General features: G+C 42.0%; 1 long non-coding RNA gene across 2 annotated transcripts in view; it reads left to right on the top strand.

Moving 5' to 3' along the window:
• The window catches only part of LOC136612466 (uncharacterized), a 42,936-nt gene that overhangs the window by 736 nt on the left and 29,946 nt on the right, over window positions 1-12,254 (top strand). The window contains exons 3-6 of one of the 2 annotated variants that reach the window (XR_010790397.1): window positions 4,062-4,375; window positions 7,187-7,307; window positions 8,725-8,917; window positions 11,189-11,335. This is a non-coding gene — a long non-coding RNA (uncharacterized lncRNA). The remainder of the gene's footprint in view (window positions 1-4,061; window positions 4,376-7,186; window positions 7,308-8,724; window positions 8,918-11,188; window positions 11,336-12,254) is intronic. The other variant, XR_010790398.1, reaches the window with a different exon arrangement.

Raw genomic sequence — 12,254 nt, 5'->3', positions numbered from 1 at the left:
TCTCATTAGTAGTTATTTGTGCTGTCTTCTATCTCTTCCTCACTGATCCATGCTCTGCTATAATCATTATTATCTTTCTTGTTATTTCAGCATATTTCCTGTCACGTGAAATGATGATTTATTTCTGCCTATGAAGTATTTTCCTACTTCTGTATCTACCTCTCTTTTCCCTTTCCCCCCTCTTTTACCTTTATAAAAAGGAATGCAATATAAAATGGCTGTGGGAGAATACCCAATGTAGTGCAATGCCAACTTCCTGTCATGTTATGCCATGGAAAACCCAATGGACTGGCCCCTGTGCCAGCTTTGTATGTTTCCAGTGCTGCAGCAGTGAGAAGTGGGACTACCACTTTAAAGTTCTTGCATCTTCAGAACAACCCCTGTCTATTTACCTCCCTCTTTTAGATACAGTGGAGGGCTGTTGAAAACAATGTGTCTCTTTCTGGTAGACTCCACCCATCGATGTATTGTCACTAATTTTAATGACCACATGTAATGCTACATTTACCTTGCAGTGAGCACTACATGAGAAATGTATGGCTAACTAAAAAGCCTTTTCCAGTTATAGCAGCTGATCACTGAGGGCTTATGAAGCTGGACTTTTATCAATCAAGCATGTTCTCTTATTTTCTAGTCAGGCCTGAACTAGAAAGATATCCTATTACACTCTTTGTATCTTTGAAGAAAAGGTGCAAAAAATCATCACAAGGTCAGCAGGACCAGCATTAAGGAAGGCCATACATGGTTTACCTTAGACGTGTACTGCAGGCCACAGAGCACTTTTGATGATCAGAAGTACTTAATATCACACAAAGATATTTGCTAAATTGTTGGAAACTTTCCTTGTACTTGCAACAGACCCATTCTGCAGTGGTGATACAGCACAATGAAAGACTAAGAACTCAGTAAAGAGAACCATGTATAACAATACTTTTTTCACAGTATTTTTGCTACACAGATATTTACAATGTTATAGAAGACCTCTGAGAGAGACACTGGGGCTTATTTACTAATGCTGCTGCATGGGAGCTAATATCGCTGGCTCACAGCAGGGATGCTGCAGGAGACTTCTATCCTCACGCTCCCCTGCCACTCTCTATTAACATAACATAGCGTCCGTTCAGTACTGAACGGCTGCTATTTACACTGAACGATCAGCTCATCGTCCATCATTTATGCTGCATAAACAATGGACAATGAGCTGATCGCCCAGTATAAATAGCAGCTGTTCAGTACTGAAGAGCCGCTATGGTATGTCAAGGGAAGGGGGCGGGGGAGTGCGAGAAGAGAAATCTCTTGCAGCCTCCCCGCCCGCCTGCTGGCTTCGTCAGCACGGGAGCGAGGTTGCACAGGGACGAGTATCAGGCATCGTTTGCTCGACATTCGTAACGACTAAATGGAGCTTTAGACTATACAGTCTTAAAATGGGCCAAATTTATCACTGAATGATAAATCTATCGAATTTTCAAATTGTCTAGTATAGGTTTAGACCATTTATTAGTCGGCTCAGGGCTCCTGCCGACAGGCGGATATTTGCTGCGGAATACGCACCATGGATCTGTAGCAAATACTGTTTATAGCATGCTATGGGAAATCGGTTTTTCCTGCACACTTACTGAAACCAATTGTGGTTTCCGCAAGCGGAGGAAAGATTGCAGGATGCTCCATCTTTCCTCACATCGCTAGGCAATGACGTGGGAAAAGCAGGAGTTTACAAAAAAAGGCCTGTACTGCACATGTCCGACAGCCCACTATGCGGACCATTTGCAGTACAGATGAAAATGAAAGTGACAAGGTACACGCGGAAACTGCTGATCCCAGGGCTGGATTCGGCTGCAAGATTCCGCATACAGAATCCATCTCTGCCATGTGCATGAGCCCTTAGTTTACGTCAAAAATTGCACCCACCTTTTGGAGCAATTTGGCACATTTTTGGCGCAATTTAGGTCATGACCGCTTTTTTAGGCCCGTTAGAAAACTGTTTGAAAATGTCTAAAAACACATAGTAAGGGCTTAGGCACATGGGCGCATCGGCACCTGTGTGACTAAGTCCTAAATGTGGTGTAAAGCATGCAAGACAGTTTTCTGGCATAATTTGCACCAGAAAATTATCACATTTTGAATAGTAAATAAGCCCCAGTATTCCAAAGACAACAGAAATCCAGCATAGACATGTCTTATTACTGGCCCATTGAAAGACAGCAAACCAAATCTATTGAAATCTTGCCCAGGCATTCACGGGTATAACGAAACTCTAGTTTAATTGCCAAATTAAAATATATTGAAATACTAATATAATGAAATAGTGTGCACAGAACTCCAGAAAACAACTACTTCCAATTACCTGAAAGTTATAAAACAAAGATGAGTTTTGCACTGCAATACCGTTCACAACCTTTCTTTGTGGTGGCGCTGTATATTTCATTTGCCCATGAATCAAGTACACATTACAATTTTTATTACAACCACATTCATTTTTTTCATTGAGCAAATGTCCATTGATACATTTCTGTAAAACTTTTAACCTAACAGGATATTTGTAACAATCAGGTCTCCAGCACACCAGCATTTTTTTCATCCCCGCGGAGCCTGATTAATAAATGGACTCCTCTATTCTATATAGCAACGCACCCCACAGACTTTTTTTTCACACAGATACAAACGGTTAGAAAATAATCATCACATGCACTATTCTGGTCCGATTTATGGATGAGATCCATTAAAGTCAATGGAGATAAAAATAAAACAGACCGCACTCAGATGCCATCCGTGTGCGGTCCGATTTTCTGGAGAGATGCAGAAAAAAAGAATTGGGTCTATTCCAGGTTTTTTTTCTGCGTACTTAAAAAACAGATGGTGCATGGAATTAAAAAAAAAAACAGACAGAGGGACTTCATACAGGTAGCAAACAGATGACACACGGATGGAAAAACAACTCATTCTTTGCCAATGTAACACAAACGATTTTTCAAATGAAAATATGCCCATGTGAAGCCGGCCTTCTTCTCATCTGTTTTCAAGAACAAGAATAAGGGCTTCTTCAGACAACTCTATTTGCGTGCGTTTTTGCACATGTAAAATATGTGCAAAAACGCACGCAATGCGCAGAGACTAGAGCTCATTGATGTCAGTGGTTACGTGCTCATGAAAATAGGACCTGCTCTATCTTACTACATATTGCGCAACAAAGGACCCCAGAGAAGTCTATTAAAGGGGCATAAATGCACAATTCCGTGAAAAAAATGAACACATCTGGATCTCATTAGGCTAAATAGCTTTTTAAATCAGGGCAGGGATGTTTTGTGTGCGTATGTGAACAGACCTTGCGTGTGCAAATGCACCAATACGCATGCAAATCAACCTCGTTCACTGAGGTGAGTAGAGATGAGCGAGCGTACTCGCTAAGGGCAAATACTCGAGCGAGTATTGCCTTTTGCGAGTACCTGCCCGCTTGTCTCAAAAGATTCGGGTGCCGGCGGGGGTGAGCGGTGAGTTGCAGGAGTGAGCAGGGGGGAGCGGGGGGAGAGAGAGATCTCTCCCCAGTTCCTCCCCGCTCTCCCCTGCTGCTCCCCACCCCCTGCCGGCACCCGAATCTTTTGAGACGAGCGGGCAGGTACTCGCAAAAGGCAATACTCGCTCGAGTATTAGCCCTTAGCGAGTACGCTCGCTCATCTCTAGAGGTGAGCGTATTTGCGTATATGGCCATCTGAAATAGCCCCAAGACATTCAATGTGCTTTCTCTGTGCAGAACAGACAGCATACGGAAGATGTCTGCATGCTGTCGATGTGAGTTGCACCTGAGAGTCTAAATTTTGTTTATTTAGATGCCAGTTGTTTACACTCCTTTTATACTTCATGGCACAAATAGTCAATATTTAATAAGAATTGTGTTATAAAATAACAGAAAACAAGCAACAATGTAAACTTTACCTCTTATTCATAGAAGTGCAAAATATTTCTGTGGGCCGTGGGCATATAAGATTGTATGCAATGATTGATTGTGTGTCTTTAGGCTGGGTGACACTGACTATACATCAATGTATCATTTCTTATCACAACAGATAATATTGTGACCCAGCTGATAATGAAGGAGGGGCTTAGAAAATTGAATTCCTGGGCTTCCTTAACCCTTTAACTAACTCCAGTGTCCCCAATCCAGCCATTCTGTTGGGCAATATGATGAAGAATGTTCTGTAGCCTGTTACAAAGTAAAGCACAGATATTGCAGTCCAACGCCATTTGTCTCTGGGTTATCTCAGTGTGACGGATTAAACTGAAGCTCTGGTTTGAAGTGAGAAGTGATTGCTCTCCAGGCAGAGCAAACATGAAGGGTTAAGATCTGAGTGTGGACAGATGCTTTAAGTCAAACCAACAGGTCAGTGGAAAGCAAGATTAATGTTACCTTTAATTTGTTTATAGTGACCTTGCAAACAAATTCTCACTCTGCAATGGTGAATAATAATGCAGACCATTGGGACAGTTTGGAAGCACAAGAGTATTAGGGTGTAAACTAGTATTTATGAACAATAGGGGGAGCAGTTTTGCACTTTGGGACTTACAAGACTTCATTCTCATTTTCTATTCATATCTACGTTTCCAGTAGAGTTTATTTTGCACAACCATTTTTTTTCTTGGTCAAGATGTACAGAGTGGTATCACAGCACCAATAGACTTCTATTCTATGTAAGCCATATTGCACCTCTGTATAAATCTGATTTATTACAGTACATTTTGCTCTAGTTCACGACCTGAGTTCACTCTATGGTCATTTCTAGGGCTCCTCCACACTTGTGAGTGCGATATTGGGCTGTGATTTCTGGCCCAATATTGCACTTGGTACCATGTGAAAGCCCCATGGATGCGAGGCATTTTCATGTGAAAACAGTCTAGCATCCCTGAGGTGATGAAGGGAATCCCCGCCGTGGCTGTAACAGCCGTGGCAGAGGATAGTAGAGTTCTCCCATTGCTTGCTGTCGCCAGCCCCACTGAAAACAATGGGCTATATTGCACAAAGATAGAACATGCTGCAGTTTTTTCCCCACATCGCATTGCACGCGATGCAGGAAACAAATTGCAGCACATCTTATCTTTGAGCATGCCCTTACATCGTGCATTGTTTTCAATGGGGCTGGCAGAGAAACTCTGCGATCCTCATTGCTTCCCCAAAGGGATGCAGCACGGATCAGCTGGTCTCTCTCATGAATGCACACAAGCTCAGCCTCCGCTTCCCTTCTCCTATTTCAGAGGCTGTGTAGTATAACCACTCCCACTCAATACTACACAGCTATCTCTCTACCTGTCTCATTCTCTCTCTGTAGCTGCTAGTTGGTCCCTCTCACTGCTAATAAGAGCAGAAAATTCACCCTGAGTGAATTACAGCCCATACTTATAGCCCATTATAACTTTCTTTGTTCTCTGTCTTTCTCATCTCTTCCATCATCTCCCAGCACTGTCATACAGCCCTCTGTAATAGTAGCTTTCTCTACTCTTTATCCTCCTGATCTCTTCCACCATCTCTTGACACTGTCATACAGCCCTCTGTAATAGCTCAGTGGAAAGACAGTGAATGCACATTCACAACAGGGGAGCAGCTAGAGGAGGAGTCATTGAGTTGACTTTGACTGACAGAATTTGCTAAAATGTCAGTCCTCCGGTGTGCAGTACCCTGGGAAGCAATATGAACATAGAAAGCAGAAACAATTAGAAATTTTTAATGAAAACTAATTACTAAAAGTCTTCATTTCCAAAAACCTATTGATTAAAAGAAAAAAAGAATGCTCGGGTGTACATAAGGTGGCACCCAGTCTGTGCTGCTGTCTAGTGCTTTTGCTGCTTGTAGGTGACAATATCACCATAACAGGGCATGCAATGAACAATGCCAAGATAAGAAAAAAAACTGTGTGTGTCTCTACTTATTAAAGGGGTTTTCCAGGGCAAAAATTTTGATTACTGACCCTTAGACTAGGTCATTAATATAATATAGGTGGGGGGTGACTCCCAGCTCCCCAGCTGATCAGATTTTTGAAGAGGCCATGGTGACCTCTTCTCTGAATACTAGGCACAGTGCTGTGCATTTCATAGTGGCGGTGTCTGGTATCCACTTGAATGGGACTGAGCTGCACATAGGACATGTGACTAATGGACACAATGACTAGGTCTTTAAATAGCTGATTGGTGAGTGTGCTGGGAGTTGGCCCTCCTACTGATCTGATACTGATGTATTCTAAAGGAGGGTCATCAATATTTTAGTTCCAGAAAACAAATTTAATTTATGTTGTAAACTAATTGGTTCTCTCTGGTTAGTCTTCTGCTCTTGGTCTAATGAAACTGTACATTATATTCTCTGTGCTGGAAAGAAATAGCCAGATTATCAGACGTTTTGGATTATTAAATGCTGGCCACACCACAGACTTTTCTTTCGATATCAATTGCGTCAGAAAATGTTGGATTATTCACTCAAACAGTGGGGTAAATTATTAGAGGTGCAGAGGCAAAAGTCAAACATGGACCCCCGAAGAGATCAGTATTATAAATGGCGCATGGTAGGTGAAGGGTCCCGTTGCAGATCTTGCATTGGGACCCAGGATCTACAGATGTAGGATGTCCATAGGATAGGGGATATCTTTATGAACGTGGGAGTCTCACCGCTGAAAACCCCACCAACCTTGGGAACACGGGTCCCGTGAGCCCCTCTTCTATCACTGTGGGGATGGTGCTTCCACCTACTGTGAGCTATGGCTAAGTAGTCCCATATCTCCGGCCGTCTTATTGAAAGTGAATAGAATGACTCCACGCATGCATGGTCATCACTCCACTCAATCTTCTCCTTACTTCACGGGGTTCAGTAAACCCACAGTACAGAGGAGGAGGGACACACGACCCTTCTGGATCAGTGAGTGTCTCAGCGATCAGACCTCCATCAATCATAAAGTTATCCCCTATCCTTTGGAAAGGGGATGACTTTAGATTTTAAGATAACTCCTTTAAGTTTGCAGCGACTGTGCATTTAACCTGTTAATTGCCAAGTTAAAATTTGCAGTGAGGCTTGCACCTTGTTATGGAAGCAAATTACAGGTATATACTTAATTAGTGAAATAATGCTGAAAATGGCTAAGTATTCAAAAACATTTAAAAGTTTTGGTGTGGAGTTTCTCATTCATGTAGTATCTCCATTTGTTTCATGCAGGTCATAACTAGTACAGATACCCCCTTCTCTCATCCTCTTGTACAATGGGAGCACCAGAGAGAACACAAGAGACTTCTACAACACAAGATGACATCCTATCCAGTGGAAATTGTGCATGGGGGTAAGCATGGCTTTGTCTTTCATATTAACTCTTGCATTCTTTTCTAAGCCATTATACTGTAGATATAGTCAGAGACAGCAGTGTATCATGGTATATCTACTCAAGAACTATTGCTGTCTGCTCCTTCCAAGAGGCTCAGTGACATAAGATTCTTGGGAGAAAGAAGAAAACTTGTGCCTCTCAGGGCCTCCTTTTACTGACTGCATTTGATTTATACAAGCAGCAATTGGATTCGGCAGCTACTAAGCTAAAAAGGAATGTCCTGTACACAGAGTTCAGACAGCTGTGTCACATTGATAAAGATGTAATTAGTGGGTCGCTGTATTTGGTATTATTTTGGAATAAAGGAAATATTAAGGTGGGGAGCGAGAGTTAAACGATGGACATAGTCGTCAGTTCAGCTGCTGTGGTGAGTTGCAACATACAAAGTCCTAGGCAAAAAAATTGTTGATTTAGGGATGTGTGGAGAAGACATAAAAAGGCGCCCATAGTAGTCTAATTTTTTAAAGAGACATACAGATCCCATATGAATCGAGGAAGAGGTAGTATAGGCAGGAAATGCAGTGCCATATAAGCACCATACCGGGGTACCGAGTCTGTGCACTTATCATACAGCCCGCTGTACACAACTCTGCTGTGTGCTTCAGGCCTAAGGGCATTCACATGCATCATTTTGAATGCTGTAGTCCTTTGCTGTAGCAGACATATGTCACATAGGTGGTTTTCGGAAAGGTATGTTTTTCTATTAAATGGCATATGCTGTATTTTGTGGCAATGTTAAGCTGGGTTCTAATATGGCGATCCAGATTTTTCCGCCTCCGGTGCTATACTTAAATGCTGGGTGAAAACTGGTGCCAGAACTGATCCTATAGTTATCTATGGGACAGATCAAGACATCCGGCACATCAATTTTGATACTGCATACCTGCCTGTGACAGGCAGAAAAACAACTATGTATAGCTATGGATGCCAGAATGGAGCCTAAAATACACCAAAATTGCATCGGTTGTGTCTGGCTCCAGCAAAAAAAAACTAGCCAGGCATAACTGATGTATGTAAACCCAACCTTAGCCTATGTTAGAGGGGAAATGCATACCAGAAATATGGAATTAACAAAAAAAAATCATAATAATAATTTATATATATATATATATATATATTTAAACTATCAGTTCCTAAAACTACTTATTTATAGTGTTTTTTCCATCATTAACATTTAAGGCACATCTAAAATGTATCATGTAGACTATCTATGGGATATGCCATAAAGGTTTGAAAAATAAGGGCGGGCTACTGGGGCCCCCACAGATTAGCAGAATGTGTGTCCTATGTATTCTGTTGTGTCTCTCATGCACTATAATGCAGAACACTTCCAGGAGCTGCTAATATTGACCTTTTTGTTATATGTTCTCTCAAGCGTACATGAGGATACAAGCTTAAAATGAGAAGGTATCATCTGCCATTCCTTAGATAACATCTTGCAATACGATGCCTACACTTGGGTATCACTTGTAAACTTCTACAACAGCACGCCGAGGAGGAATGACATTTTATCTTAGGATTTCCTACATATAATTCATCAGAGGGCATTTCTGAAATCTCACGCAGAGGTAATTATGCAGAGAAACAACCATCGTCATTGGACATTTGGTTTCATTTTTTAAAGTGTTGATTACTATTTCTAAAGGTATCTTTATATGCAAGAGGTAGCCGTACGTATGCAAAAGGTGCTGGTTGAGTTATTTCTACTGATTCCACCATAAACAAGCATGATCAGCATGATGAGTGAGTATACTCGCTAAGGCACATTACTCGAGCGAGTAGTGCCTTAGCCGAGTATCTCCCTGCTCGTCTCTAAGGATTCTGGGGCAGGGAGCGGGTGACAGGTGAGTTGCGGCGGGGAGCAGGGGGAAGAGAGGGAGAGAGAGATCTCCCCTCCGTTCCTCCCCGCTCTCCCTCGCCGCTCCCCGGCCCCCGAATCTTTAGAGACGAGCGGGGAGATACTCGGCTAAGGCACTACTCGCTCGAGTAATGTGCCTTAGCGAGTATACTCGCTCATCTCTAGCGAGCATGCATGTTTATTTTAATAGGGAAAAGAAAATAAGTAATTAAGGCTGCTTTTAGACGAGCCGATTGAGCAAGCGAGCGAGTGTGTGACGTCACCGCTGGCTGTTTGCTCTCGTGCAGCCTGTTTAGACAGGCAGATACTGTACATCATTGGCTCGCTCAAACGAGAAATCGTTCAGTCTGTCATATTCACTGTATAGGTTAATGAGAATGACTGAATGAGAGCTGTTGATTGAAACTGAATGATTAGTGAATGAGCCAATGATGATTTTTATGCCTGCATGAAGTGAACGACGAATGAGAAGCAAATGCTTCTCCTTTGTAATTCAGTCTTTGGCTTACCTTCACTCATTTGAACGATTTTTTAAACGATATCGTTATGTCTTAAAGCACCTTAACAGACACCTCTGGTGGCAGCTTATATGCACCATGAACAAAGGATTGGGCATATTAAAATCTGACATGCCTAATCTCTACAGGTGCCATCAGTGGACAGTCAGCAGGCCCTCATACACAAGTTTGTTGGCAGATCTCATTGTTATCAACATATTGGAACAACTTTTATAATGTGTACGGCCAGCTATAGGTCATAAATTGTATGTACTCTTAGGTACATAAAAATGCACATTATTTTATCTGCGCAATCTGTCTTTCAAATCACTTAATAGAGTCCCTCTTTAGCTCTAGTCCAAGGAGCCGTACATATAGGCGCTGTTCACATCTGCATTGGAGGCTTTGATCAGATCCAGTAATAAGCCAGGTATCATGCTAGAAGCCTGACAGACCACATTATAGTCAATGGGGTCGATCAAGTGACAGTCATGTCAGTTAAAGAGGACCTGTCATGTCCTTGGGTCAGTGGGGATGTCCGCATAACTGTGCAGCTGCAGCCCCAATGACTCCAGTGTGGCTTATCTTTTGTGTTTGCTTCCCCTCATTTTTTGACACTGACCTCTGTTAGTTTTGGTTCACAGCGCTGTGAATCTGTCAAATGGGCGGTCTCCTCTGCATACTTCCAGTAGGTGGAAGAAACTGCCTGACAACACCCATTGAGTGGAGGAGACTGCCAACTTGACAGTTCACAGTGCCGGAAGCCAAAACCAATGGAGGTTGGTGCTGGAGAATTTGTAGAGTGGATACAAAAGACAAACTGTGCTACAGTCAACAGGGCCGCTGCTCTAAGCTGATAGTCATCCTTACTGACCGGAAGACATGACAGGTCTTCTTTAACTGTCTATTATAGTTGTTGTTTGGCTCCTATGATGAAGCTGAACAACGGAGTTACAGAGTGCAAATGTGAACTCAGCCTTAAAGTAGATGAACGTTGGCTGAACCCACGTTCAGTGGACCAACTGACTATTAATTTGTATGGGGGGTGTCCTGACTATCCCCTCTGATGGCAGATGTCAGGGAAAAGAAGAATCGGACATGTTTGATTTTTGTTCTCATGCCTCTCTCCCCAACACATGCACGCTTCACTGAGCCTAAGTGCCTGATTGTTAGGCATTTACCATGCCTCAACCTCAGCCTGCCTGTCTGCTTGCTTCTGTAACAGGGTTATGTGTTTGGATGTGTATACACCTGGAATGGGTTCAATTTGTACGAGCATGCATGGTGTGAGTGCATTCATGTAGATATTATTTTTGCTTTTTTCCTTTGGGTATTTCTTTGGAGGTGTGGATATTAATTAGGTCTTCCTTTCTCAGGTAAAATCTGTTATTAATTTCCTGTAGTTTAAGATCAATGTCTGACTATGTTATTTCTGTATGTCTGTATCACTAGGATTTTAACTTCTTATTCATGTCTTTGTTTAGGCTGTTGACCATTTCTTCACCTTGGCATAACACTCTGTTGTGTGCCATAATACAAACATGAAGCGAATGGAGCAATATATCTGCAATGAGTATACAGTATATGCAACTGGACATCAGTTTTCGAAGAGGTTGAGTTATTCTAGGCAGGTAGGAGTTAATACTCTGTAGATAATGTTTCTGTTTAGTATCTGTATAATTTTAAGGAGGGATGAGTGAACTTTTGAAAAGTTCAATTCCGCCAATTCGCTGAACTTTTGCAAAACGTTTGGTTTGGTCCAAATTAGTTTGGGCCCTACCGGAAGTTCATCAAACCCCCTAAAACTGGTGTATAACAGTGTCTAGGATCCATAGAAACACTATATAACACTCTCGGATGTTATACAGTGTTAGACAGTGTTATACACCAGTTTTCAAGACTCATGTTCAGTGAACCGAACCAGTAGAACCCCTTTTTGGGCAGAACTTTGCTAAAAGTTTAGCTCGGGTTCATGTCGAACTAAACTTTTGTAAAGTTTGCCTTGAAACAGGGTTCTACTGTTTCAGTTCGCACAATACTAATTTTAAGCACTGGTTTAAGAGCTGGATTGCTTGGTTCTGTCAACTGGAATAGTGGAGGACTATGTACGAATGGCCATCTTACCTCCAAGAAGTAAAAATCGGTTCTACTTACTCTAAGTGATCCCAGAGGACCCCCACTAATCAAACTTTTATAACAAATCCATTGCACTCTAAAATATTATGCAGGGAATTCGTTATTATGGAAAAAACAAGCAGTTTTTTTGAGAATCATAGAAATCTAAATAATTAGAGCATGTGGCCCTTCCAAGGTGTTGTTGCTAAATAAATCTGATGCATAGTTATTGAGTCCAATTGAATATTCTTAATAGTGAGACCTCGGAGCCCGAAATGCAGCCCTGCATGTTGCTCCTCGCCTGCCCTATCCATTTCTGTGTTTTTTACATGACTTTGGTGATTTGCTAAGATTTTCACAAATGAAAACCTTAGCGGAGCACCAGTCATATACATAAATGCTCGAGTCGCCCATTGACTTCAATGGGGTTCGTTA

Source organism: Eleutherodactylus coqui, chromosome 2, assembly GCF_035609145.1.
Source record: "Eleutherodactylus coqui strain aEleCoq1 chromosome 2, aEleCoq1.hap1, whole genome shotgun sequence".
Classification (NCBI taxonomy): Eukaryota; Metazoa; Chordata; class Amphibia; order Anura; family Eleutherodactylidae; genus Eleutherodactylus; species Eleutherodactylus coqui.
This window is presented reverse-complemented; position numbering and strand designations above follow the sequence as displayed.